This window comes from Prionailurus viverrinus, chromosome B4, assembly GCF_022837055.1.
Source record: "Prionailurus viverrinus isolate Anna chromosome B4, UM_Priviv_1.0, whole genome shotgun sequence".
Taxonomy (NCBI): Eukaryota; Metazoa; Chordata; class Mammalia; order Carnivora; family Felidae; genus Prionailurus; species Prionailurus viverrinus.
Window position 1 is genome coordinate 31,652,700 of NC_062567.1, and position 26,082 is coordinate 31,678,781.

The window sequence follows — 26,082 nt, forward strand, 5'->3', positions numbered from 1 at the left end:
TGGACTCCTGCTGGAGGAAGACAACAACGGATAGATGCAGAATATCAACACTAGAACTATTTATTTAGCACCAGAGGATAAATAGATATACTACTAATAATGTTAGCTGTCCCTTATTGAAAACCTAGTATATACAAGGCAGTGTTTGGAGCTTTACATTGACTATTTCATTTAATCCTCAGCAATACTATTAGTAGGTAACTTTATTAACCATATTTTATATATATGCAAAAAAAAGACATTCATCAGGGAAAACCAAAGGTCACACAGCTAGTAAATGGAGAAACTGCTGTTTGACAACAAGGTTACCTTCCTTTGTACCACTTTTTTTTTTTTCAACGTTTATTTATTTTTGGGACAGAGAGAGACAGAGCATGAACGGGGGACGGGCAGAGAGAGAGGGAGACACAGAATCGGAAACAGGCTCCAGGCTCTGAGCCATCAGCCCAGAGCCCGACGCGGGGCTCGAACTCACGGACCGCGAGATCGTGACCTGAGCTGAAGTCGGACGCTTAACCGACTGCGCCACCCAGGCGCCCCTGTACCACTTTCTTAAATGCATTATACACAATAAATTGTATTAATTACATTTAAAAATTTTAACTTAAAAATTATAACAAAACAGGGGCGCTTGCTTGTGTGGCTCAGTTGATTAAGCATCTGACTTCAGCTCAGATTATGACCTTATGGTTCGTGGGTTCAAGACACAGCATCAGGCTCTGGACTGACAGCACAGAGCCTGGAGCTTGTTTCAGATTCTCTGTCTCCCTCTCTCTTTCCCCCTCCCCCCGACTCGTTCTCAGTCTCTTTCTCTCTCTCAAAAAGTGAATAAACATTTAAAAAATTTTAAAAATTGTAACAAAACAAAGCTGGATATTACATTAACTAGTTACACAAATAATCTAACTTCATTTTTCATATTAGTACATCAAGTGTTTATTTGCCAAAAGTAGTCAGGTCTAACCAGTTTTTTAACTCATGAACATGCACTATCAATCTCTCATTTGTCTTTTGAACTAATTACATATAGCAAAAGCATAACTGGTTATTGTGAACTGATATGAAAAGAAAGTTTCAACCAAAATATAGATGTTTTTTCACAGCCTACTCATTTCCTAGTCTTTGAATGCCTTTGAATGCCTATTTTTGCATTCTTCCCCAGGAAACAATTTATAAGAATAGTATAAATCAACTCCCTAAAATTAAAACTCTCTGAAAATAAGTTATCTAGAATGCTGTCAAAATGTTAAGATATAACTTTTTCTGATGATGGATCTCTATGTGTTCTCAATGTGCACTATTCAATATAGCAGCCATTAGCCACATGGCTAATTAAACACTTGAAATGTGGTTATCGTGACTGAGGCACGAATTTAAAAATTGTATTTGATTTTAAGTAATGTAAATTTACATAGCCACATGTGGACAGTGGCTACTACACTGCACAGTGTAGCTCTGGAACAATGGTTGTCAACCTTGCCTATGTGATAAAACCACATAGGAGAAGTTTCTAAATCCTAATGCCTAGTCAAAAGCCTTTTTTTTTTTTTTTTTAAGTCTCCAGAAATGAGATTTAGGCAAAATATTTTTTTAAACTAGGCTGATTTTTAAATGCAGTCAAAGTACAAAACCACTGCTCTAGGAAAGTGCTTTTCAAACTTGAGTGCACACAGAAATCATGGGGGAACTTCTTCAAATGCAGATTTTGATTCATCTAGGTCTGGAATAAGGCATTAATAACGAGCTCCGAGGTCATGCTAATGCTGTTGATGCAAGGCTTTAGAACTAATTTAACTGCTATGAATCAATGCTGCTGCTGAAAGGGAAATCTATAGATCTTAGGGCGTAAAGTATGTTTCCCTTATGCAGGACATTAAAGACTTGTAACTGAATTGTCCAACAGATCCAAGTTACTAATATGTAGAGATCAAAAGCATTTAAGAACATTAAAGTAGCAAGAGAAAAATTAAATCTTACCTATTTGGGAAATTAACAAATCACTTTTTCAACAGGAAATCATGATATATATATTTTTTCATCTGAAGTAAGAATACTTGGGTATATTTGTTGAATATTCTTTTTAGTGTAGCTATGAGGGTACTGTCTTTATCACCTTCCTAGGAAGTTTTGCTACTATTCTGACATTATTAACACAGTATATTCAAGTTCCTTCTTAGTAAGTTTTCACTAACTCTTTAATTCTGTGTAGAAGGATAACTTCTCTTTCTAGTTAAACTATTTCAGAGAGTAATTCTAGGCAGGGTTTACAGGACTTTATTACTATTTCTCATTTTACATAACTTCTCTTATAGGAAATCTTATGGTAGTGATGGTGGTAATTCAAAGCTATTTGTAGGTAACTCCTTACCAGCCTGACAACCTAAAAGACTTGGTTGTTCATGTATCATTTGGTGCTTTGGGTGCCACCTAAGAAATTAACATTATCTTTATTAGCCAGCAACAATTTCACGCCTGCAATCAACTATGGAAGAAACAACCACCCAGGCTGAGGAAAGTGATAAGAAACAGGGGGTGCCTGGGTGGCTGAGCTGGTTGAGCGTCTGACCCTTGATTTCAGCTCAGGTAATGATCTCAGGGTTCATGAGTTCGAGCCCTGCACTGGGCTCTACGCGGACAGTTATGGAGCCTGTTTGGTAGTCTCACTCTCCCTCTCTCTCTGCCCTTCCCCCACTAATGCTGTCTCTTTTTCTCTCCCTCTCTCTGCCTCGTCCCTACTCATGCTGTCTCCCCCTCTCTCTCACACACAAAATAAACAAACTTTAAAGAAAGTGAAGAGGGGAGGGGAGGAGAGGGGAGGAAAGAAAGAAAGACACTGGATTCAGTTCCATGGGAGAGGATCTCTCCAGAGACGGGGTGCACTGTTAGTCCTTATGAGAATACCAGCAGAGTGTGTGTATGTGTAGGCAGGTACCTAGATGATTTTGAAGCATAGAAGGGTTTAACCAATCTTCTAGTAGACAAAAGAAGCAGGTGAACAATCTAAAAATCACCTTGCTTTTAATCATCAAATTTGACTTCTTTACATTATGGCTTTTTGTTCTCTTTGTTCTACATTTCAAAATGTTTTTCTAGTTTAAATCTTTGTGTTTCAATAGACTCTTAACACATCTGGCTCCTGTAGTCAGCTGGTTAGCCAAGAGCCTCTTATTTTAGGGGCATATACTTAAATGACACCAAGAGTGGGGCAGGAACCCTAAAAACGTGAAGCAGGCTAAAGCAGAAAGGACACTGGGAGAACGGGAAGTGAAGCACAGTCTGCACAGAGAAGAGCTGAGCTGCTGGGAGAAGACCTCCCTCACTGCTAAGCCAGGGAATGGAGCTGCTGAAGTCACTTCAGCTAGGACCTTTTTCCTCTCCCTTCTGTTGGGTCAAAATTAGAAATGAGTAAACACTCAGGATTGAATATGATCTTCTCTCCTCCCCACTGGTGCCTTTCTACCATATGCACTAAGGTTCTCAAGGAATCTTTAGAAGATTCCTGTTGGTTAAAGGAACTTGTTCCTTTCTTCTTTTTTGAATCTTCCAAGATTAATTTCAAAAATAATAAACTGTTTAAAATAGGATTACGGGGGCTCCTGGCTGGCTCAGCTGGTAGAGAGTGCGACTCTTGATCTTGGGGTTGTGAGTTCGAGCCCCATATTGGGTGTAGAGATTACTTAAAAATAAAATCTTTAAAAATAAATAAATAAAATAGGATTACAATTGCTAACAACTTATAGCTGAGCAGAATTATAATAATAGGTCTATTACCCTGTGAAATATTACCAAATGGTAAGATCAAACATGTAAGACTAACTCTAAAAGCATGCCCTTAGTTCTAAGGTAATGTTCAACTTTCTACCTGCTTCATTTTTTCATACATTATAGATACCAGGATTTGTAGAATGGCTGGTGGGACGTTTTGTTTATTTTTTAAGAAAACAAGCTAGAGAAGAGCTCAGAGGCAGACAGTATGAAGAAATACACAGCACTGAGCAAGACTGGACAGCAATTAAAAACAGACCAATTAAATTCAAAATAAGTTCTTTAAGTGAGAAAAAAAGGGATTTTCAAGTTAGAAACACACACACACACACCCACACCCCTCAACAAATACAGTAAACCTTGGATTGCAAGTAACTTGTTCTGAGGGAGTTCTGCAAGATGAGCAAACATTTCTAATGAATTTAAACTTGATAAACTAGTGATGTTTTATAACACGTGATGCCAAATGTCACATGATTACAACTGAGCCAATGGTTCTTGAAATTTGGTTTGATAAACAAGTTCTCTAGATTACATGCATGTTTCCAGGATGAATTACGCTTGCAAACCAAGGTCTTACTATACCAGCAAAAATCCCATATACAACTATGATTCATTAACTCATTAAACAAAAATTGCTAATGATTCTATGGAATCATGTGAATCACTATTATTATCCAGTGATATTTTAAACACACTGTTTCTAACTTGTATAAGCAAATTCACACATAAAAATGTTAAGTATCCTATGCAAAGAATAAAATAAGGGAAATACCGCATGATATTAAAATCTCTTATCTAAAGTTACAAAATCAGAGGCACCTGGGTGGCTCAGTTGGTTAAGCGTCTGACTTTGGCTCAGGTCACGATCTCAGGGTCCATGAGCTCGAGCCCCATGTCTGGCTGTGTGCTGACAGCTTGGAGCCTAAAACCTGCTTCGGATTCTGTGTTTCCCTTTCTCTCTGCCCCTCCCCCACTCATAATTCTCTGTCTCTCTCCAAAATAAACAAATGTTAAAAAAAAAATTTTTTTAAGACCTTCAAAATAGCTGGAAATAGAAACAAATTTATCAACATAGATATAAAGTATTTATCTTTTGGACATTAAGTTATTGAATAAATATGCCAGAAAACATTAAGCCTACAATGACTGTACAATTATCATGTTGGATAGTGTTGTTTTTTGAAGGTTTATCTAAAATAAAAACATAGCAGACAGTGACCAAAGACAAGAAGTGCGTAAAACCTACCTGCTAAATCACCTAGCCCTGGAAATTAATATTTGAGGAATAAGAGTGTCTACAGCCACCCCTAGCTTCTCAATCCCAGACTGAGAGGGAGTGGAGGGGGTGGTGAAGAAATGGTATTACTCCATTCTTATTAAATCTGTTAAGAGATAACTCAAATAAAATTTTTCTTATAAATCCTCTATACAACGTTACTTTTCACTGATCCCAAGGAAAGCAACATTCTGTACAGGATCAGGTACCAGGTGAATCATCAACAAAGAAGCTCGAAGGAAATCATGAGACAAAGATTATCAGCATGGTATATAGTACAAAGTATAAGGATAGGTCTAGGATTCAATTCAAACATCAGTTACTAGCTGTATGACCTAGAGTCTTCATTTCTCTAAGGCACTTTTCAATCTTTTAAAGTTTTTGTGCCATAAAAACAGGGAAAAAGACTTCCATTTTGTAGCCACAGGGCAAATTGGACAAGTAATCAAAGATGCACAATAAAGGCAAGTGTATCTTATGACATCAAGTTTGGGAGCTAGCAAGCCCATTGACAAATTGCTAGAATTGTAAAGACTGAGTAACAGTGTCTGTTTTTCCTTAAAAAAAAAAAAATGTTGTAAATAAATATATACATATATAGATACACAGACACAGTCTACATAAATTCAGAAAGCTATCATGCTATTAATTCTGGGAACTTTCCCCTCTTTTCTCTACCTTTAACATCAATAACTGATGTATCCATGTTAACAATTAAGTATATACCCCTTTTCACTTTTGTCCATTCACATAAAATCACACATGTAAGATTTACACATACATACATGGAGATATACACATAAATATAAGCTTTATTTTCATAGATTAATGTTAACCATACCGACCTGCATATTGCTTTTCTCATTATGTTGCGCAAATCCCTCCAAGTCAAGGGATATAGCTCCAACTTATTCTTTTAAAGGCTACCTAATAGTCCATGGTGTGAAGATACCATATTCTATTCATCTACTCTCTGACAGGTAGCCTCTCATTTTGTTTTCCATTTTTTGCCACTTAGAACCATGTCAAAATGAGCTTCCATGTGCATATGCCCTTGGTGTTGTTTTGCATTTATGGGCTAAAATTCCAGGAGTGGTAAAAGACAAAGTTTTCCTCTAAGATCAAGACCAAGGCAAGTATGCCTACGTTACCACTTTTATTCAACACAGTACTGGAAGTTCTAGTCACAGCAATTAGACAAAAATAGATAAATAAATAAACAAAAGGCATTCAAATTGTAAAGGAAGAAACAAAATTACCTCTGTTTACCGACATTATCTTCTATGGAGAAAACTCTAAAGATAGCATTTAAAACAAATAAATGCAACAAAGTAGCATGACACAAAGTCAACACAAAATTCAGTTACATTTCTATACATAATGAACAATTAAAAAGTAAATTGTGAAAATAATTCCATTTACAATAGCATCAAAAAAAATAAAATACTTAGGAATTAACTCAATCTAGAAAATAAAAGACTTTTATAAATAAACTACAAATAAAACTACAAAACATTGCTGAAATAAAGACATAAATATATTCCATGTTCATGAACTGAAAGACTTAATATTAAGATGTTAATACCACCCAAAGCAATCCACAAAGTAAATGTAACCCCTATCAAAATCCCCATGTTTTTCTGCAGAAACAGAAAAGCCCTAAATTAATCCTAAAAATCCTGAAGTTCATATTGAATCTGAAGGGATCCAGGGGCGCCTGGGTGGCGCAGTCGGTTAAGCGTCCGATTTCAGCCAGGTCATGATCTCGCGGTCCGCGAGTTCGAGCCCCACGTCAGGCTCTGGGCTGATGGCTCAGAGCCTGGAGCCTGTTTCCGATTCTGTGTCTCCCTCTCTCTCTGCCCCTCCCCCGTTCATGCTCTGTCTCTCTCTGTCCCAAAAATAAATAAACGTTGAAAAAAAAAAAAAAGAATCTGAAGGGATCTGAAATAACAAGACAATCTTGAAAAAAGAACAAACCTGGAGGACTAACACTTCCTTATCTCAAAATTTACAAAGCTATAGTAATCAAAATAGTGTGGTACTGGGGCACCTGAGTGGCTCAGTGGGTTAAGCGTCCAACATCAGCTCAGGTCACGATCTCACAGTTTGTGGGTTCAAGCCCTGTGTCAGGCTGTGTGCTGAGAGTTCAGAGCCTGGAGCCTGCTTTGGACTCTGTGTTGTCCTCTCTCTCTCTGTCCTGCCCTCACTCACGTTGTGTCTCTCAAAAATGAATAAACGTTAAAAAAAAATTTTTTTAGGGGTGCCTGGGTGGCACAGTCGGTTAAGCGTCCGACTTCGGCCAGGTCACGATCTCGCGGTCCGTGAGTTCGAGCCCCGCGTCGGGCTCTGGGCTGATGGCTCAGAGCCTGGAGCCTGTTTCCGATTCTGTGTCTCCCGCTCTCTCCGCTCCTCCCCCGTTCATGCTCTGTCTCTCTCTGTCCCAAAAATAAAATAAACGTTGAAAAAAAAATTCAAAAAAAAAATTTTTTTTTAAAACAATGTGGTACTACCACAAAGAAAGACATCATATGATCATCTGAATAGAGGCAGAAAAGGCATGACAAAATACAACATCCATTCACGATTTTAAAACTCTCAACAAAGTAGATTTAAAGGAACTATACCTCAACATAATAAAGGATATATACATATATAAAACCCACAGCTAACAGCTAACATATTCACTGGTAAAAAAAATGAGAACATTTCCTCTACAACAGGAACAAAAGAAGGATGTCCACCATTCTAACCACTTTTACTCAACACAACACTAGAGGTCTTAGCCAAAGCAGTGAGACAAGAAAGAAAATAAAAAGAATCCAAATTGTGAGGAAGAACTAAAATTTTCACTGGTGATATGTCATATATAGAAAACACTAGGGGCGCATTGTGGCTCAGTTGGTTAAGCATCTAACTCTTGATTTAGGCTCAGGTCATGATCTCACAGTTGGTGGGTTCGAGCCCGCATCACAGAGCCCGCTTGGGATTCCCTCTCCCTCTCTCTGCCCCTACCCCACACTCTCAAAATAAATAAAAAACATTAAAAAAAAAAAAACAAAAAAAAACAACCCACTGAGGACTCCACCCAAAAACTACTAGAACTGATAAATAACTCTAGTAATGTCTCAAGATACAAAAATACAGAAATCTGTTGCATTTCTCTATACTAATAATGAAGCAGCAGAAAGAAAAATTAAGAAAATAAATCCCATTTACAATTACACCAAGAATAATAAAGTTCCTAGGAATAAACTTAACCATGTTTGTGAAAGACTTGTACCCTGAAAACTATAAAACATGTGATGAAAGGACATGAGGATGACACAAACAAATGGAAAAATGGAGCCATGCTTACTGACTGGAGTACCAATATTGTTAAAATGTCCATACTACCCAAAGCAATCTACAGATTTAATATAATCCCTATCAAAACACCAACAACATTTTTCACAGAACTAGAATAAATAATACTAACATTTGTATGGAACCACAAAAGATCCTGAATAGTCAGGGGCACCTGGATGGATGAGTTGGTTGAGCATCTGACTCTTGATTTCAGATCAGGTCATGATTTCACAGTTTGTCAGTTCAAGACCCACGGGTGCCTCTGCACTGGCAGCACAGAGACTGCTTGGGATTCTCTCCCCCCAACCCCTCTTGATAACTTGATAAATAACTTGATAAATAAATTTTAAAGAAGATCCTGAATAATCAAAGGAATCTTGAGAAAGAAGAAAACTGGAGGCATCACAATCCCAGATTGCAAGATAGCCTACAAAGCTGTAGTAACTGAAATAGTATAATACTGGCCCAAGAACAGACATATAAATCAATGAAACAGAATAGAGAGCCCAGAAATAAAACCCACGTTGAAATGGTCAACTTATCTATGACAAAAGGGCAAGAACACACAATGGGAAAAAGGCAGTCTCTGCTGGGAAAACTAGACAGTTGTCTGCAGAAAAGAATGAACCCAGATCACTTCTTACACCTTACACAAAAACTCAAAATAGAATCAAGAACTAAATGTGAGATCTGCAACCATAATAATCCTAAGTGAAAAAAATAGGCAGTAATATCTTTAACATTTGCTGTACAAATATTTTTCTAAATAGGTCTCCTCAAGCAAGGGAAACAAAAGAACAATTATTGGGACTACACCAAAATAAAAAGCTTTTGCAGAGGAAACCATCAACAAAAAAGGGCAACATACTGAATGGGAGAAGATATTTGTAAATGACCTATCAGATAAGGGGTTAATATCCAAAATATATAAAAGAACTTACACAAATCAACACCAAAAAACCACAAATAGTCCATTTTAAAAATGGGCAGAGGATCTGAATAGGCATTTTTGAAAAGACACAAATAGACAACAGACAGATGACATGACACGATGCTCAACATCACTTATCAAGAGGGAAATGCAAATCAAAACCACAATGAGGTATCACCTCACACCCATCAAAAATACACAAGAAATAACAAGTGGTGGTGAGGATGAGGAGAAAAGGGAAACTTTGTGTGCTTTTGGTGAGGATGCAAACTGGTGCAGCCACTGTGGACAACAGTATGGAGGTTCCTCAAAAACTTAAAAATAGTATTACTCATATGATCCAGCAATTCCACTACCGGGTATCTACCCAAAGAAAATTAAAACAGTACTTTGAAAGATATATGCACCCTTATGTTTACTGAAGCATTACTTATAATAGCCAAGATATGGAAGTAACCTAAGAGCCTGTCCACAGATGAATGTTTAAAGAAGATGTAGTATATATACACATCAAATGTTACTCAACCATAAAAAAGAATAGAACCCAGAGGTTATAATGCTAAGTCAGGCAAATATACAATTTCACTCATATGTTGAATTTAAGAAACAAATGAGTAAAAGGGACAAACCAAAAAAAACCCCAAACTCTTAAATACAAAGAGCTGGTGGTTGCCAAAGGAGTGATGGGTGGGAGAATGGTAGAATAAAGGGGACTGACACTACACTTATTGTGATGAGCCCTGAGTGATGAACAGAATCACTGAATTATTATATTGTATACCTGAATCTAATAACACGGTATGTGTGCATTATACTTAAAAAAACAAAAAACAAAAAACTATAGACCGATGGATTGGAATAGAAAATCCAGAAATAAATCTTTGCACATACAGTCAAATAATTTTTGACAAGGGTGCCAAAACCACTCACTAGGAAAAGGAGTCTTCTCAATCAATGGTGCTGGGAAAACTGAATATCCACATGCAAAACAATGAATTTGAACCCTTACTTCACACCATATACAAAAATTAACTGAAAATGGATCAAAGATCTAAATGTAAAACCTGAAAGTATAAAACTCCTAAAAGTTAAATAGGACAAAAATCTTCATGATGCTTTCTTGCAAATGACACCAAAGGTACAGGCAACAAAAGAAAAAACTGACAATATAAACTTCATGAAAATTAAAATTTTTTATCTATCAGGGGTGCCTGGATGGCTCAGTCGGTTAAGTGTCCAGCTTTAGGTTAGGTCATGATCATGCATTTCGTGGATTCAGCCCCGTGTCAGGCTCTGTGAGAACAGCTTGGAGCCGGGAGTCTGCTTTGGATTCTGTGTCTCCCTCTCTGCATCTCTCCTGCTCACGCTCTCTCTTTCAAAAAATAAATAAACATTTAAAAAAATTTTTTAAAAAATTTATGCATCAAAACACACTAATCAACAGAGTAAAAAGCAACTCACAAATGTGAGAAAACATCTGTAAATCATGTATCTGATAAGGGATTAAAATTCAAAATATATAGAGAACTACAACTCAACCAACCAAAAGCCCAAGAACCTGTTTTAAAACTGGGCAAAAGAGGGGCACCTGGATGGCTCAGCTGGTTGAGTGTCTGACTTTGGCTCAGGTCATAATCTTGTGGTTTGTGGGTTCTATGCTCTGTTGGCCTCTGTGCTGTCAGCAGGGAGCCTGGAGCCTGCTTCAGATTCTGTATCTCTCTCTCTCTCTGCCCCCTCCCCCACTTGTGCTGTGTCTCTGTGTCTCAAAAATAAATAATCATTAAAAAAAATTTTTTTAAGGGGGGGGGGGTGAAAGAAGGGTGCCTGGGTAGCTCAGTTGGTAGAGTATGCAACTCTGGATCCTGGAGTTCTGAGTTTGAGCCCCACACTGGGTGGAGAGATTAAAAATAAAATCTTTAAAAATAAATAAATGGGCAAAAGGCTTCAAAACACATTTCTTCAAAAAAGACAAATGACCAATAAACACATGAAAAACTGCCTAGTATCACTAATCACTAGAGAAATGCAAATCCAAACTACGATGGGATATAACTTCACACCCACTAGAATGACCACTGTAAAAAAAAGAAAAAAATAAAAGAACATCTTTTGGTAAAGATGCGAAGAAACTGGAACCCAGTACACTGCTGATGGGAATATACTATCAAAGAGATACTGAGAAAGAAATACAATGTGGTGGGTCATCAAAAAATGAAAAATAGAATCACCCTATGATCCTGCAATTCCACTTCTGGGTATAAACCCCAAAGAACTGAAAGCAGGGTCTCAAAGAGATATTTGTACACTCCTGTTCACAGCAGCATTATTCACAAAAGCTGATATGTGGAAGCAACCCAACTGGCCATCAATGGATGAATGGATAAGCAAAATGTGATATATACATACAACAGAATATTATTTAGCCTTAAAAGTGAAATAAATTCTGACATATGCTACAACACGGATGAAATAGGAGATTACACTAAATGAAATAAGCCTGTCACAAAAGGCCAAAGACTGTATGATGCCACTTATATGAAGTACTTAGAGTAGTCAAAATCTTAGAAGGTAGAATGGTGGGGGGCTCCTGGATGGCTCAGTCGGTTGAGCCTCCAACTCAGGTCATGATCTCACAATTCCTGAATTCGAGCCCACACGGGGCTCTATGTTGACAGCTCTAGCCTGAAGCCTGCTTCAGATTCTATGTCTCCTCCTCTCTCTGCCCCTCCCCTGCTCACACTGTCTCTCTCTCCAAAATAATAAAGAAACATTAAAAAAAAAAAAAAAAAAAGATGGAATGGTAGTTGCCAGGGCAGGAGGGTTTGAAGGGGAATGGACAGTTACTGTTTAATAGGTATGAGGTTTTAATTTAGTAAGATAAAAAGTTCTGGAGATGGATATGGTAGTGATGACTGTAAAATATTACAAATGTATTTAATACCAATGAGCTATATACTTGTTGTATGTATTCTACTACAATCTAAAAAAAGTAGAAAAAAAAATAAAAACACAATGAAATACCACCATACACACACCCATCCCAGGAGCTGCATTTCTGAAACAAAGAAAGTAGTTTTACTATTAACAGGGGTCAGATTATTTTTTCAAAATGGCAGCATCGATTTCATTTTACATTAGCAATGTATAAGAGTACCCTTTAATCTTCCAATACAGTACTTCCCAATTATCTGAGGGGTATACATTAAGACCCCCAGGGGATGCCCGAAACTGCAGACAGTACCAAACTCTGTATATACTATATTTTTTCCTACATGCCTATAATAATGTTTAATTTAGAAATTAAGCACAGTAGGGGCACCTGGGTGGCTCAGTCAGTTGAGTGTCCGACTTTGGCTCAGGTCATGATCTCACGGTTTGTGCGTTCGAGCCCCACGTTGCGTTCTGTGCTTACAGCTTGGAGCCTGGGGCCTGCTTTGGACTCTGTGTCCCTGTCTCACTCTGTTCCTCCGCGCTCATTCTCTATTTCTCTCTCAATAAATAAAACATTTTTTAAAATTTAGAAATTAAGCATAATAAACAATTAATAATAAAAAATCAAGTGGAGGGACACCTGGGTGGCTCAATCGGTTGAGCATCTGACTTTGGCCAGGTCATGGTCTCATGTTCAAGCTCTGAGTCCTGTTCTGTGCTGACAGCTCAGAGCCTGGAGCCTGCTTTGGATTCTGCGTCTCCCTCTCTCTCTGCCCTTCCCCCACCCACGCTCTGTCTTTCTCTCAAAAAATGAATAAACATTAAAAAAATAATAAAATAAAATGGAAAGATTATAACAATAAAAATTATAACAAAAGTTTAACAACATTATAACAAAGCTACGTGAATGTAGTCTCTCAATGTCTCTCAAAATATCCTACCATGCTGTACATACTCTTCTTGCGATGATGTGAGATGATAAAATGCCTAACATGATGACATGAAGGGAGGTGAACTACGTAGGCACTGTATCACTGCATTAGTCTACTACCAGCCTTTTTTAAAAAAAATTTAATGTATCTAAGTAATCTCTACAACCAACATAGGGCTCAAACTCAAGATCAAGACTCCAAGATCAAGAGTTGCAGACTCTTTGGACTGGGCCAGCCACACCCCAACCTTCTGAAGTTAGGAGGAGGATCATTTGCTTCCAGACATCTGATTTGACTGTGGGCAACTGAAACCACTGAAGATGATCATGAGGATAAGGGGAGCCTACTTTGATACATATTACCTACCATCCTTGTAAGTTTTGCCAATCAGATGAGCATCTTTTAAGATATCTGTTGGCCATTTAGATTTGTTCTTCTAAGACCTGTTTCTTCATATCCTTTGCCCATGTTCCCTTGGGATGTATGTGTATTAACAGTATTTGACACCTTGCCATCTGCTTTGCCAATTTTTTTCTTAAACCTCATCTATGTCCACTCACTTAACGGTATCTGTTGTTATACAAATACACTTTTTAAAAATTTTATGATCTACTAGTTGTCCTTCTTCTACAGCTTAGAACTGAGGTTGGCAAACTATGGTCTGCTCCTTGTTATTATAAATAAAGTTTTACTGAAACACAGCCTTACCCAATCATTTCTATAGCAAAGTCAAGTAACTGTAAAAAAAAATGGTCTGGCCCTTTACAGAAAAAAAACTCACCAACCTTGCCACTGAATGTGAAGAAAAGAAGATGAAGTACCTGATATGTCTCCCTCCATAGAATATAAGCTCCAAGAGGATTTTTGTGTATTTTATTTATTGCTATACTCTGTTTAAAACAGCATCTGGTAAACAATACATATTAATTTTCAGAATATAAGGTCGCCATGCTTTCATATTCTTAACTTGAAATATAGCTGAATATTATTGATATTTGGATAGTACTACTACATATGAAAAAATCCTTTTTGTTAGCAATTGCAATTTTATAGTTTTATTGTGAAAATCAATGAGAAATAATGCACTACAGTTTCACAGCTGAAAACTATTCCAATAATAAGAATATACTCTAAGGGAAATCATTGGGCTCACTTTGATGTTAAAGTCACAGCACTCAAGACAATTTAGTTTTCATTATAAACTATTTTTCAGCTGACAAATCTAATCACGATGGCTATATTTACAACATAAAATACCTGAAGAGGAGGGAAAACACAAGTTTTCCCCACTAAACTTGATGATTAGTGATACTCTACAACTTTAGGTTCTAGGCTCAGCTTGTCTACAGTAAACAGGCTCATTGCAGAATTCAGGCTTTTTAACACATATCATCTGGGGTATTTTCTTTCTCATTACTTTGCTTCCAAGAGTAACTTTATAATACATTATGAGATTACTGCATGTTTTATTCAGCTTGGCAAAGAAAAACACAAATTTAAGCCCAAAATATAACATACAATCCTTTCAACCTTTCTGTTCATTTGGCAGTTTTATAATAAAGTACTAGGAAGAAATGTTCCAGAATCACCAAAAAAATTCTCGTAAGCCTTATTACAGTCTGACTTCCAGTACCCCACAAAGAAACACTGTTCTTTTAAACTATTAAGTTACAGTAAGCAATATCCATCTTTCAAATTCATGGTAACTGGTTAACATTCATACATGTCTAATTATATTTTTCCTTTTACTTTTTAAGACACTTTAGATAACCTGCATAACCCCTAGTAACAAACAGTAACATTCACCTTGCACTAAAATTTCACTAACTTTAAAATCTTTTTATTCCTATACTGTTTAGATATTTCTATTGATAATGAAATGTCATCAGGAAAAAAGGACACCTTGATAAATTACAGCATATCCAAAAGGTGTCTTATAAAAAAACAAACTCCCACTTAATAAAAAAACAAACTCCCACTTAATAAATCTATCTATAATAATCTACCACTTGGAAAAAGGCAGTGTAGTAATGAAGGGAGAACAGAAAATGGACAAGAAACAACAAAGAAAAGACAGACTAAAAATCTATTTCCATATCTTCAATGACTGGAATAAGGGGGGAAAAAAACCCTCTCAGGATTACATACATGTCTAGAAACTGTATGTGTGATTACAGTTGCAATAAGCTGGAATTTAAAATAAAAGATTGAAGTAGCAGCAAGTAGATGAAAGGGGGCCCCTTTAACATTTGCTCCTGGAGTCCAGCAACTCTCAGCAGTTGGCTGGAGACTAAGCTGGACGATCCTGTGGAGCTCCAACAAAGGGACGAAACAAACTCGAGTCCCCAGGGCCCCCCTCCCGACAACGCGTGAAACAACTTGATAAATGATTGCTGTGTCAGGGGACGAAGAGATGGAGACGTCTGGGAGCAGAAGGGGGAATGTATCTAATTTAGAAGGCCAAGGGAGGCAGAATGGCAGACAGGAACAAGACCACCTTATAACACAAATATTCAACCAGAGAACCTAAAAGCAAACACCACAAAACCCAACATGATCTTTAAGAATCGGAGTCACAATAGCGTAACAAGAGACTGCTTACAGTCTAATCCCTCCCAAGTCCCTATGATTCTAGGGTGACAGTTTTCACCTTCATATAGCCAATTTTCTAGCCTCAAGTCCAAGCTTAAAAAAGCATGGCTCTCATGTTACTTCATTCATTTTGGGATGACATGAAATACAAACTCCATTTCCCCCACCCCCAACCTATGCCTAAAGGATGCTGATTCAGAACTGAAAGTCAGAAACCCAAGAGACCAAAGTTTAGCTCAATCTAAGGAAACATTAATTACCCTAAAACAAAAACAGGAGGAGTTCACATCTGGGGACAGACACTTAAACTCTCCTCCTTCCCCTACTCTAGAGTGTGTGCACAGCTATTTATACAACCTCTTCCTGACCGAGGACTGATATTGGTCCCATAGGCCTTCCCTGTTTGGGAAAAACTCAGTGGTGACAAACTCAGTCAACAATGAGTAGGCATAGAAGGCATCTCAATTTGAGAAAAGGGTTGTCGGAATCAGTAGCAATACACATATAGGTTTTTCAAAATCAGTTACCCAAAGAGTAATTAATTAATTCAAAAGGGACATTAATTATTCAAAAGGGACATAGCTTACACATTTGATGAAAGACCACTAAGCAAGTTTACTAAAACACATGTCAAAGGTAGGAACAAATAAGCAGCATGTAAAGAATTCTTAATTGACTCAAGTCTTAAGCCACTCCAACTTTTTATGTGATAAACTAAACATAGGTGATGTTACTATAACCAAAATACTGTACATTTTTGTACATAAAATGTTACCTAAAGACCAAATTCAGCTGACTGTAATTAAGCATAATTAAAATTAACAGCAAATTGTGATCCAACGAAGTGAGGAAGTTGGGGAATTCAACTTTCCTGATGACCAATACCTGTAGAGAATTCATATTCTATGGCCCCAAACAGAATTACAGTGTATTTCAGAACATCTTGACATACTAATTAATGGCCAGAGAGACGCTGGATAGTCTAAGGGGATACAACCATGAGAAAATAATCATTTACGTGAGTTAAGTCCCACTCCTATTAATTTTTCTTAGGGAGTACAAGGAGATTCAGTGGGCCTATTCTATGCTAAATGTACATATGGCCTGTCCAGAATTTTCATTGGATTAAACAAAAATGGATGTTCTGTGACCAATCTCACTTGCTAATTCCCCAAAAACCTGCCTCTGTCAGGATACATAACTCTAATTGGGGTCCTCTAAATTTAGAGAAGAGAGATGAAGAGACAGTGCACCATAAATCTCACTTTGAGATGACCTAATTTCAACCAACAATTCATAGAAGTATGCTCTTGATGTCACACAACCCTCTCCAAACTCTACTTTGCTTTACAATCTTGCTGCCAAGGTCTGGGTCTTACAAATACATAAATCCCTATTTTGGGCTATCTACCTTAAATCACAGAATTTGAAAAGACTCATGGGTCAAAATTCATCTGACATATAAGAATGCAAACTATGCCATGGAGAAATGTTTTGGTCTGTAGTTTTGTTTTTATTTATTTGGTCGTGTAATGTTAAAAAAATCTGGGAGTTTACATAAAAGTCTGGATATCTCACTTCTCTTGAAAAAGGATCTGATTCCGACTCATGGTCCTTCGTGACAAGATTCAGCTGAAGCTAATGAGTGGGGCTGCCCCCTTTGAAGATGGACACGCACCCTCCAGTTTATCGACTGTACATCAGGCCCACCCCCCTCGCTGAACTACCTGTCTAGCCCTGCAGGTATCTGAATTTGATGTCCAGGTCTACAACTTCAGTGAGCAGAGGTTTAGGCCCTGTATGCGTACTTTCCCAGGTTAAATATTCATGGTTCCTTTTTTCCATCAGTTCCAGATAATGCTCATCTCCTCTCCTCTTCAAGTCACCCTCGATTGGACACTATCCTTTCACCTGCAGCATCTAGAATTTAACACATATTCTTCAACTAGTTAAGAAAAGAGGACTAGGGGCGCCTGGGTGGCGCAGTCGGTTAAGCGTCCGACTTCAGCCAGGTCACGATCTCGCGGTCCGGGAGTTCGAGCCCCGCGTCAGGCTCTGGGCTGATGGCTCAGAGCCTGGAGCCTGCTTCCGATTCTGTGTCTCCCTCTCTCTCTGCCCCTCCCCCGTTCATGCTCTGTCTCTCTCTGTCCCAAAAATAAATAAACGTTGAAAAAAAAAATTTTAAAAAAAAAAAAAAAGAAAAGAGGACTAACACTGTCTTTATTCTGAACACGAGTAAGTAAAGGATTCCATCACCCTAAATGGCTACAAAAGATACTGCTAAAGAAAATATATACAAACAAAACATAATCAAGAAACAGTGACAGCTTAGCCAGGAATAAAAAGTCCTAATACAGGGTTGGGGGGCATTTATTTCTAAGCTGCTGGAAAAGCGATGAAAGGTGACAGCCTAATAGGTGAAGTTCCCATAAAACAAAATTAGACCAGTGTTTGTCCCTGAAAAATTTCTACTGCCACCATTTAAGACAGGTCCCAACCCCTAGAAAAAATAATAATAATAATAATAATAAAATTTAAAAAAAAAAAAAAAAGGTCCTTAGGCTACCCATATCACAATCTCTAGGACCCAATCCCAAATCATATTACGTGAGGTGGGACTTCGAAAGCTGCATTTTAATTTTTTTTTACTGTTTATTTATTTTTGAGAGAGATAAACAGAGCATGAGCAGGGGAGGAGGAGACACAGAATCTGAGGCAGGCTGCAGGCTACAGGCTCTGAGCCTGACGTGTGGCTTGAACTCACAAATCACAACATCATGACCTGAGTTGAAGTCGGACGCTTAACAGATTGAGCCACCCAGGTGCCCCCCAGAAGCTGCATTTTAAACAATAATCCAGTGGTTCTAAAAGTTTGAAAAATAAATTCTACTACAGAGGCCTAGAAGTCAAGATTCAGAGCTTACACACCATACTTATTCTAGACCCTTCTTCCCTGTCTCCCTCAATCTAACTTATATGGCCTTCTCACCTTGAGTATACCTCCTTAAACTAAAGCAATAATCATCCCATGTTAACTAATATATAAGACTTCCCCCCAAAGAAGCAAAGGGTCTTTTCATTTTTTACCCTCCTGGATAATAGAGTGCTTACCACATATGAGGCGCTCATTTTATTCTAGGAAGTAATCTGGTTAAATGATCTCTAATGATTGCATGTTTTAGCATCTCTGTTTTATGCAGCAGAGAAGTGTTTCTCAACCTGTTTTTCATTACCACCCCCTTAAGAAACTTTTTTAGATATTATTTTCCTAATCATCCCCAAACCATAAAATTTTAGTCTTATAGATACACTATGTATCAGTTTACGTACTGTGGTCCTTTTAAGGGTCACAAATCACTGTAATAACTAAGGGTTTTTTTCACTCCATACCCCGCCAAAACAGTTTTTAACCCCTTTGGGGAATACCACCCCCTTGAGAATGCATTTAATAGCGTTTGGATATTAACAATGCAGGGCGCCTGGCTGGCTCAATAGGAAGAGTTTACAACTCTTGATCTCAGGGCCCTGAGTTTGAGTACCATGTTGGGTGCAGAGATTACTTAAGTAAACAAACAAGCTTAAAACAACAACAACAACAAAAAACAAAACACCAATGGAGTCACAAGGGGGAAATATCAATCTAATTAATGCTTAACAATAGTTAATTTTAACTTCTTTGACCAGATCACCACATGATTTGAATTGATATGTTACCAACAAAGTTTAAAATACTCTAATCAGTTCCACATAAACTTTGCTCAAACTGAAGAACAGCATTCCCATTAAAATCTATTATTGAAATAAACTACTTATGAAAAATATCTCTGAAGATTTTTAAGATACAGCAATACTAGGCCTTCGCACACATCTTAACCAGTAAGTGGTATCATTCATATTAAGTCAAAGAATTTACTCCTCCAGTTTGCCAATGACAGAAGTGTTCCACCCCAAAGTCAGTGCAGCACTTTGGCGATCAGAAGCCCAGGAAAACACAATGCAGAGTATGTTACATGTGCAAGTATCATTAAAGCATCTGTCATCAAGGTCAATATGTGAAAGTCTATGAAAGTTATAATAAAAAATACAGATAAAAACGTGTTGGTAAGGATATGGACTGGAACCCTCATACACTACTGGTGGGAATATTAATGTGCAGTCACTATGGAACAATCTGGCAGTTCTTCAAGAGAAATTAAAACCTTTGTTCACACAAAAACTTATATATGAATGTTCACAGCAGCATATTCATAACAGCCAAAAGTGGAAACACAAATGTTCATCAGTTGATGAATGGATAAACAAAATGTGGCAAATCCATACAAGAGAACACTACTTTGCAATCAAGGAATAAGTACTAATTCCTGTACAACATGGATAAACCTTAAAAACATGTTAAGTGAAAGAAGTCAGAAGACTGTATTTTGAATGATTCCACTTACAGGAAATGCCCAGAACAAGCAAAAATCCAGAGACAGAAGATAGACTGGTGGTTTCCAGATAGCGGGGTGGGGAGGAGAGGAGAGTGACTACCAAGAGTCTGGTTTTTTTTTTAAGGGGTGATGAAAAATGTTCTAAAATTGATTGTGGTGATTAAAGGTTGGCTCTGTGAATATACAAAAACCACTGAATTGTATGGGGTATGAATATCTCAATGAACTGTTACGAGCAAGGTGGAGGGCAGTCTTTGAAAAAATATCAGGAAATGGGTTGTGGTTGTGGCTGTGGTTGTTTTTCATTTTAAAGTAATGCTCCACTGATACCATTCAAATGGATATGTGGTTTTTTAATGCTTATATTTTAATTACATTGAATTCAAGTTGAACAGTAGTATATAAAAGCAAAGTACTGATGGTAGTTATTCAAGACCTTTATACAAATAATTTTATGCTGTGGTTCAAGATGAAATGAACTACCTTTGAAGATGAATAAATTCTAGCAAGTGCTAGTATGTTTTAGAAAATGTTCTAGACCATAAATGTACCCGAGAACAGGAAACATGTCTGTGTAAGTTTCAGTGTCAGGCACTATGCTTGATGCTTTACATATATACTATTTGTAATCTTCCCAACAACCTTGCAAGGTAGGTATTACAGTCTTCATTTAAAACAGTTCAAAAAACTGGGGCGCCTGGTGGCTTACTCAGTAAAGCATCCAAGTTCAACTCGGGTCATGATCTCGCGATTTGTGAGTCCGAGCCCCGTGTCATGCTCTGTGCTGACACCTCAGAGCCCAGAGCTTGCTTCAGTTTCTGTGTCTCCCTCTCTCAAAATTACTTAAAAAAATAATAAAATAAAATAACATAGTTCAAAGACCCAACATCCTCGAGACAAGAGGAGAATAGTTCAATAACAATGCTATTTGGGGCGCCTGGGTGGCTCAGTCGGTTAAGCGTCCAACTTCAGCTCAGGACACGATCTCGTGGTCCGTGAGTTCAAGCCCTGCGTCGGGCACTAGGCTGATGGCTCAGAGCCTGGAGCCTGCTTCCGATTCTGTGTCGCCCTCTCTCTCTGCCCCTCCCCGTTCATGCTCTGTCTCTCTGTCTTAAAAATAAACATTAAAAAAAATTTTTTTTAATAAAAAAAAAAAACAAACAATGCTATCTACATCAGAGTTATTATAAAAGCTAAATGAAAGAAGGTATATTAAGAGCCTGACATTAAAGTCACTCAAATTTGTTTCTTTTACCCTAACTTCAGCAAAAACGGGTACGGCATTCAGAAAGCTAGCAACACGTGTATAAATGATCAGGGTTATGATCAATATTCAAAGATCAATACTGTCATGTCCACCAGGGTTCTCTTTAAGTTAGTTGTAAGCACTTAACCATGCAACATAAGGAACAAACGATGAAAACAAAGCATTTACAAACACAGATCACTGTATTAGTCAAATAAACTAACAGAGGCAATCTGGCATATATTTAATGATGTGTGTTATCATAATTCTGCTAAGTAATAATTAAATAATGGGTAGTAATGGTGTATTAACTACTGCAACTTATACAGACAAAGTAATTGTTTATAGGATCATCTGAGAGACAAGCAGGTAGCTGTTTTTTAAAACCAGCCAAAGACACTGCAGCCACAACCCACAGGAATGATGCAAGCTTGTTCTTCTCCCCCCCACTGGATGTTTTCAAAGAAGCCTTGGCTGTATGTTGAGAAACAAGTCAGGCTGCACAAAGTACAATTTAGTCTTAGGGTGGAACACTTCTTTCCCCAGTATTAAAATCTGACAGGGCAGCCTAGACTAGAGAGAAAGCTGGCAGGAGAGGAAATCAATCACAGCATGAGAGACAGGAGCACTGGGGTGTGTGTTTGGGGGTAGAAGGGGAGAGGGTTAGAGATAATTGAGTGTGATGAATTACAAAAGCTGATGGAAGATAAATTGGCTGATATAACAACTTAGAGAATTAGGAGACAAAATAAGAGTGACACATGGAATGATGGCCAAAGGACATGTGGAAAGAAAGGCAGGGATAAGGGTGCAGAAAGGTAAGTCACTCCTGCAGACTCACATTTGCAATGCTTATCAGGAACCCATGTTCACCATTTTGCTAAACAAATATAAGTATAGATTATGTGCATTTATCATGTATCACCATAGTGGAAAGTTTGAAAGTTTAATAGACCTGGCCTATGAAAGATAAAAATGCAGAAAAAATGGCAAGAAACATAGTGGTATCTAGTAGTCAGTTGTCTGACGAAGTGAAGAGCCAGAAACAATCTTCTAAAAAGCTAGCACAGAGCCCTAACACCCAAACCTAAGTGTGGAGCTACCGAAGTGGGTGAGGACATACACAGGTCAACAGAAATAAAGTAAATCAATGCAGTGCAGGCATTAGAACACAGTTACTGGGACTAGATAAAAGTATATCCCATACACTGTATTAGGATGGGAAGGACATAAAAGAACACATACTGTATGATTCTATTTATTTTCTAAGAAACAAATCTAATCTGTAGTGACAGAAATCAGACCAGTGACTGCATAGGGCAGGGTGTGCATGTGTGTGTGCATGTGTATGTATGGGGGGTCAATATGACTCAAAGAGGCACGAATGACTCTAAGGGAATGAAAATGATCTGTATTTTGTTTGGGGTGGTGGTTATATAGGTGTATAGTTTTTGAAACTCAACTGTATACTTGAAATTTGTGTAATGTAAGTATATTATACTTCAATAAATTTGATTTTTGTTTTTAAAGAGTGGGAACTACAATACTTTCTATCAAGATTTCTTCTCAAAATTCATAAATTAAAAACTTAGGCCAGAAAGTGATAAACAGTAGTAAATTCCACAATATATAGATACCTCAGCTACCCCCAAGAAAGCTCTGCTTCCTTGGAAATTCCAGAGAGACACAATTTTACCATTCGCCCTAAGCAGAGACTGTAGCAATAACATTCGGCATCCTAACATTTTTTTCCCCTTACTTTTTGCAAAACTTGGTCAGCAAATTCACCAATAATATTACTTTCACTAACTACAACTTGTTAACCCACTATAAAACTTTTCCTTCTATAAAAATAAAAGTAATTACTGCCTAAGAAGCAAGTAAAGTACACAAAATTTCCATTTTATAAAGTAAAACTGAATGATCAAGAGGTGACCCTTGGGGCACCTGGCTGGCTCAGTCAGTAGAGCATGCGACTCTTGATTTCAGGGCTGTGAGTTCAAGTCCCACATCGGGTGTACTTTAAGAAAAATCTTTAAAAACAAAACAAAACAAAAGACGTGGGGTGCCTGGGTGGATCAGTAAGTTAAGCAGCTGACGTTGGCTCACGTCATGATCTCACAGTTCATTGAATTTGAGCCCTGTGTCCGGGTCTGGGCTGACAGCTGAGAGCCTGGAGCCTGCTTCAGATTCTGTCTCTCGGAGGCTCTCTGCCCCTCCCCCGCTCACACTCTGTCTCGGTCTCTCTAAACTGAATAAACGTTATTGGGGGGGGGGGGGAAAGATGTGACCCTCAAAGAATCCATAATGCCAGTCAATGACTGTTGCTAGGCTTATATTAAAATTATGTAAGTGCTATTTCTACTAAAACCTGAATACAGGTTTTAGTACGTACAACACATGCAACACATACCTGAATGTATTTAATAAAGCCCATCAAAAATTGTCTATTCTTCGATAATTAGCAAGAGGAAAACACCAAACTGCTAGCTCTGTGATAAAATGATTTTAAAATTCTTAAAGAATGTTACTCTGTCGTGAGAGAACATATCTGACAACAATGTCAATATGACATAGGTACTTAAAACTTTAGGGGCACCTGGGTGGCTCAGTCAGCTGAGCATCTGGCTTCAGTTCAGGTCATGATCTCGTGGTTTCCTGGGTCTGAGACCCGCATTGGGCTCTCTGCTGTCAGCCCAGGAACCGACTTAGGTTCCAATCGCCCTCTCTCTCTCACCCTCCCCAGCCTGTGTTTTCTGTCTCAAAAATAAATAAAAACATCAAAAATATTTTTTAGGGGTGCCTGGGTGGCTCAGTCGGTTGAGCGTCCGACTTCGGCTCAGGTCATGATCTCACAGTCTGTGAGTTCGAGCCCCGCGTCGGGCTCTGTGCCCACAGCTCAGAGCCTGGAGCCTGTTCAGATTCTGTGTCTCCCTCTCTCTCTCTGCCCCTCCCCCGCTCATGCTCTGTCTCTCTCTGTCTCAAAAAACTAAATAAACATTAAAAAAAAATTTAAAAAAAAAAAAAAATATTTTTTAAAAAAACCTTAAAAAGATTCATACCTTTCATACTTTTAGCAATTTATCATATGGAAATAAATATAAATGTGCACATACATGTGATATCCACCGGTACTTTATTTTTTTTTTAAGGCACTGAAACAATCTAAGGGTCCAAACTGTGGAGGAATAATTGGATAAGTCCCAGTGCATTCAATCTACTTAGCTGTTGGCAGGTTGAGCTTTTTGTTTAAAAAAAAAAAATATATATATATATATGTATATATATGGGGGTGCCTGGGTGGCTCAGTCAGTTAAGCAGCCGACTTCAGCTCAGGTCATGATCTCACGGTGCGGTCCATGGGTTTGAGCCCCACATTGGGCTCTGTGCTGACAGCTGACAGCCTGGAGCCTGCTTTGGATTCTGTGTCTCCCTTGCTCTCTGCCCCTCCCCTGCTCGCTCTCTCTCTCTCTCTCTCTCTCTCTCAAAAATAAACATTAAAAAAAACCTTTTTAAATAAATAAATAAAAATAAAGCCAAAGAAACAAACACAAAAAATGGTTAAGAGACAATAAATATCTAGGAAAAGAAAACAATAAAAAGGATATATATGAACACCTTCCTGACTCACAAAATTTTTTTAAAAATCTAAATTCAGTATTAGTCATCATTCTGAAGCGTAACTAAGCATTAAAAAAATCACTACCCCTTTCTTTGTGTCTCTAGCTTACTTTGACTCTACACAAACACTTAGCTGCCTAGGTTCAAGTATTTTCATTTGAAATTAACTATGATTAAGAGAGCCACATTCAAAGGTATTTCAGTAAATATGCCATCCAACTCCCTTAGTGCTAACTACTGGCTTCATAATTCCACCACTTCAACCTCTCCAACACAGAATGCAAAGAGTCTGGAAATAAGAAAAGCAATCCTAAAAACAATTTCTTCCCAGAAATCATCAATATATTGGAAAACCTGGACCTCGAGAAGTGGTGAGGACTTGAATCTCCAGTGAATGCTACAGATGGGATGGAATGATGGATGATGAATTAATTGTTTGAATGATAAAAAGCTTCAAATTATTTGCAGAATAAAGCAAAGAATAATTAGATAAACTGAAATTGCTAAGGCCAACATTTTCAAACTCCAAATTCTGACTCACTTAGAAATACAACCCTCCATCTCAAAAGATATGCTATCAGGTTATTTACTTCCCACAAATAAGGTAGGCCAAAAGAAGAAGTCAGAATAATTGCTCATCTCCCACAGCCCAGCATCAGATTTTCCAGACTGTTTGACACTATTCTACATTACTTAAGATATCTCCTCAATATCCCACATATGGTGCACATTTTGACTATAAAAGGTATAGTAATTTAAATGAACTCAGGTAGTAATTTAAATAGAACTCAGGTACTCTTTATTGAGTACCTCAATCATTGACTAAATCATCGTATACGAAGAAATACCCACTAAGATCCATATACCAAGACCAAGTGTCCACTGATTCGCTTAGCATTATGCTCTCTAGTTCTGTCCACGCTGCTGCATGGGAAGATTTCATTTTTTTCATGGCTGAGTAATTTTCCGGTGTGGGTGGGTGGGTGGTGGGTGTGTGTGCGCACACACAC

General features: G+C 37.8%; 1 protein-coding gene across 3 annotated transcripts in view; it reads right to left on the bottom strand.

Moving 5' to 3' along the window:
* Positions 1-26,082, bottom strand: part of LOC125171117 (cat eye syndrome critical region protein 2) — a 178,049-nt gene that overhangs the window by 102,737 nt on the left and 49,230 nt on the right. The window lies entirely within an intron of this gene.